This window comes from Triticum urartu, chromosome 1A (genome assembly GCF_056163025.1).
Source record: "Triticum urartu cultivar PI428250 chromosome 1A, HENAU_Tu73, whole genome shotgun sequence".
Classification (NCBI taxonomy): Eukaryota; Viridiplantae; Streptophyta; class Magnoliopsida; order Poales; family Poaceae; genus Triticum; species Triticum urartu.
The window spans coordinates 428,234,039-428,238,710 of NC_141873.1; the positions used below are offsets into that span (position 1 = coordinate 428,234,039).

At 50.1% G+C, this 4,672-nt stretch overlaps 1 long non-coding RNA gene across 1 annotated transcript; it reads left to right on the plus strand.

Moving 5' to 3' along the window:
* The first annotated feature begins 747 nt into the window (after nucleotides 1-747).
* LOC147991544 (uncharacterized) lies at nucleotides 748-4,299 on the plus strand. The gene is made up of 3 exons (XR_015613943.1): nucleotides 748-1,206; nucleotides 2,712-2,789; nucleotides 4,017-4,299. It is a non-coding gene; the product is annotated as an uncharacterized LOC147991544 (long non-coding RNA).
* Nucleotides 4,300-4,672: the final 373 nt, after the last annotated feature.

Sequence of the window (4,672 nt, forward strand, 5' to 3'; positions counted from 1 at the left end):
AAGAGACTGAACGCATGACTCGCAACAAGTCAATCAAATTTCTCAAAGTCAAGTGGTCTCACCATTCCGATCGTGAAGCTACCTGGGAACGCGAGGATCACCTCCGTTCTGAGTACCCGGAGTTCTTTCAGTCCTAGATCTCGGGCGAGATCTTTTCGTAGTGGTGGAGTGTTGTAACACCCCGGATGTAACTTTCCATATTTGTATCCAACTCTTGCCGTTTCCGGTGTTAAGTTATATTTATTTCTCGGGTTCGGGTCTTTGTCTCCGTGTGTTGTTTTCTTTTTCGTGCATCTCTTATCATGTCATCTCGTGCATTGCATTTGCATACATATTCATCTCATGCATTCGAGCATTTTCCCCGTTGTCCGTTTTGCATTCCGGCGCTTCGTTCTCCTCCGGTGGTCATTTCTAGCTTTCTTTCGTGTGTGGGGATTAAACGTTTCCAGATTGGACCGAGACTTGTCATGCGGCCTTGGTTTACTACCGGTAGACCGCCTGTCAAGTTTCGTATCATTTGGACTTCGTTTGATACTCCAACGGTTAACCGAGGGACCGAAAAGGCCTCGTGTGTGTTGCAGCCCAACACCCCTCAAATTTGGCCCAAAACCCACCTCTACTCTGATCCATGTCCTAGAGCGTTCGATCACGATCGCGTGGGCGAAAACCGCACCTCATTTGGACTCTCCTAGCTCCCTCTATGCCTATATATACCCCCTCCACTTCAGATCTCGGGTCTCCCCTCGTCCCTAACCCTAAATTCTAGATCCGCCGCCGCCGGACACACCCGCCACCGACGGACATGTCCGGCCTCCCCGTCCGCCGCCACGTGTCGGCCTCCTAGTGGTCGCCGCCCGGACCACTTCCCCGCCGCCGCCGAGGCCCGCCCGGCCCACGCGGGGCCCTCCCGGGCCCGGGCGCCGCCCTCCCCGCGCCTCCTCCACCCGACGCCGGCTCCGCCGTCCCGTCCGGCTCCGGTGGCCGGATCCGCTCCACCGCCGCCGCGCCATCGCCGCCTCGCGCCTCCGCCGCGCCCCGCCGCCTCGTCGCCGGGTCGCCGCCGCCCGTCCCCGGCCGCGCCGCCCCTCCTCGCCGCCAAGACCGGCCGGCCCCGGCCCTCTCCTTCCATCTCCGGCCGCCGCGCGCCATTTCCGGCGAGCCCGAGCTCGGGCTGCTACAGTGCCGCGAGATCCGGATCTAGATCCGGTTGACCTCTCCCCGAAACCCTAATCTCCATATTTTTTATGCATTCTTTGACTGCTCGTATCTCCGCAACCGTAGCTCCGTTTTGGGCAAATGATATATCAAAATCTTCGTCTCGACATGTACATCATTTCATTCCATTGCATCATTTGCATTTGAGGTCATCTTGATGCCCAAAATGCTGTTAGAAGGAGGCTTCGTGAGTTAAATTGCAGATCCGTTAGTTCATCATGCACTTTTGTCTTTTTTGCCATGTTTAACCCGTGCATGATATGCCTGTGCCCCTTTGGGATGAATTGTTAAGCATTTTGTCTTCTTTCCAGAGGTGCCACCCATGCATTTTTAGGATGTGTGTGTTGTCTTGTGCAAGCTTGCGAAGGGAGGTACCTGAGATTGCTGATTTCAGGGACTTAGTGATTTTCACTAAGTCTGGGATATTTTAGTTCGCAATGCTATATGTCCAGCTTGTTTCCTAGTGATCCGTGCCTCTTTTGAGGATGATCAGTAAGGGAGTTTTGATATTTATGTTATGCTCTATCCATCCATGTCTTTGTTTGCATATGTGGAGTGCTCTAGGTTGACTCAATCGAGCTCAACTTTTGCTTCGTTGTTAATCTGGGCAGATCGTCAACTTGTTTGCGATTTTGCCGATGCTACCGTTAGTGTTCCATGCATGCTATGCCTTTGTTCTTGCCATGTGTAGCTAGAATATTGTGTCTTCTTTCTGGATATATGCTTGCCTTGCCATGACTTGCACCGTAGTGAGTGCATCGAGCTCGTTTACATGCCTTCGTGAGTTATAATTTCAGCATGTCTCAGTTTTCAGTAAGTCTGAAAACTGATTGTGTTCGAGCTATGTTCGTGAGCTCGGTAGAGTATCTTGTGAACCCTTTTGGCCCCAGGTCACTTTGGGTGTTTTGTTAAGCTTGTTGAGTAGCTACGTTCCATGTTCTTACTTGTCATGTTCAGGTTATCTATCATGTGGTTTTGCTGCTCCGAAGAGGGCTTCGTGATCTGAAATTTCAGGCTAGTGTTAATTTCACTAAGTCTGAAATCTGTTTTGCATATTCGTTTTTGCCATGCTTGTTTGGACCCTTTAATGGATGAATTTGCCTATGTCTCAGTGCTAGTGTTTTGTTAACCATCTTGTGTACGTCACTGCCATGTATTTTGTTTTCATGTTTGGTGGCTGTAGCATGTTTATTTCGTTGCATTTAGATACCTACTTGCTGTAAATCGCAGACCGGTGTCATATCTTAAAACGCTTGCCATTTCCAAACCGTAACTCCGATTCCAATGATCCTTATATCGTTTTCAAGCGAGTTCGTCCCCTCTATCCAGTGGCACCCTTGGAATTCCAAGTTGAGGCCAGGTTCATGCATTTCCTGTCATATCTTGCATTTTGCATCCCGCATCGCATCCCGCATAGCATGTCATCATTTCATCATATTGCTTGGTCTTGCACGTGGTTGATTGTATCCTTGTTGCTTGTTTGTCTTGTTGGGTAGAACCGGGAGACGAGTTCGCTACCGAGGAGCCCGTTGAGTTTGCTTGTGAGGATCCAGTCAGCTTTAACAACTGTGCAGGCAAGATGATCATACCCTCGAAATCACTACTATCTTTGCTATGCTAGTTTGCTCGCTCTTTTGCTTTGCCACTGCTACGATGCCTACCATTTGCTTGTCAGCCTCCCAATTGCATGATTGAACCTTTAACCCACCTTGTCCTAGCAAACCGTTGATTGGCTATGTTACCGCTTTGCTCAGCCCCTCTTATAGCGTTGTTAGTTGCAGGTGAAGATTGGAGCCGTTCCTATTGGAACATCTTTTATTTGCTTGTTGGGATATCACTATATTGCTATGTTATCTTAATGCATCTATATACTTGGTAAAGGGTGGAAGGCTCGGCCTCTCGCCTAGTGTTTTGTTCCATTCTTGCCGCCCTAGTTTCCGTCATATCGGTGTTATGTTCCCGGATTTTGCGTTCCTTACGCGGTTGGGTTATAATGGGAACCCCTTGATATTTCGCCTTGATTAAAGCTTTTCCAGCAATGCCCAACCTTGGTTTTACCATTTGCCACCTAGCCTTTTCTTTCCCTTGGGTTCTGCAGACTCAAGGGTCATCTTATTTTAACCCCCCCGGGCCAGTGCTCCTCTGAGTGTTGGTCCACCTGTCAGCTACCGGTGGCCACCGGGGGCAACTCTGGTCTGGCCTAGCCGTACCTAGGACAATCTGAGTGTGCCCTGAGAAAGAGATATGTGCAGCTCCTATCGGGATTTGTCGGCACATTCGGGCGGTGTTGCTGGTCTTGTTTTAACCTGTCGAAGTGTCTTGAGTTACCAAGATACCGAGTCTGATCGGAACGTCTTGGGAGGAGGTCTATTCCTTCGTTGACCGTGAGAGCTTGTCATGGGCTAAGTTGGGACTCCCCTGCAGGGATTGATCTTTCGAAAGCCGTGTCCGCGGTTATGGGCAGATGGGAATTTGTTAATGTCCGGTTGTAGATAACTTAAACCTTAATTAATTAAAATGAATCAACTGAGTGTGTTACCGTGATGGCCTCTTCTCGGCGGAGTCCGGGAAGTGGACACGGTGTTGGAGTTATGCTTGCGCAGGATGTTCCTCTAGTTTCTCACTCGCGCCTTGCCTCCTCTTCTCGCTCTCTTTTGCGGATAAGTTAGCCACCACATATGCTAGTCGCTTGCTGCAGCTCCACATATACTTGCCTTATCCTTCCTATAAGCTTAAATAGTTTTGACCGCGAGGGTGCGAGATTGCTGAGTCCTTGTGGCTCACAAATACTATAATTCCAGATGCAGGTCCAGGTGATTCCGCTCCAGGTGACGAGTACGAGCTCAAGTGGGAGTTCGACGAGGACTCTCAGCGTTACTATGTTTCCTTTCCCGATGATCAGTAGTGGTGCCTAGTTGGGGTTCGATTCAGGGCCTTGTCGCATGTTGGGGGTCTTTTCTATTTTGGCACCGTAGTCGGGCCATGAGTGATTTGTATGATGGATGTTATTTATGTACTTTGATGTGACGTGGCGAGTGTAAGCCAACTATGTACCTCCCCTTTATATTATTTATGTACATGGGATGTGTGATGATTTCCTGACTTGCGACATTGCTTTCAATGCGGTTATGCCTCTAAGTCGTGCCTCGACACGTGGGAGATATAGCCGCATCGAGGGCGTTACACCCATGTAGGCCAAGGCGCACCCCCTACAGCCCATGTGGCCCCCGGGGTAGGTGGCCCCACCCGGTGGGCCCCCGGGACCCTTCCGGTGGTCCCGGCACAATACCGATGACCCCGAAACTTGTCCCGATGGCCGAAACAGGACTTCCTATATATAAATCTTTACCTCCGGACCATTCTGGAACTCCTCGTGACGTTCGGGATCTCATCCGGGACTCCGAACAACATTCGGTAACCACATACAAACTTCCTTTACAACCCTAGCGTCATCGAA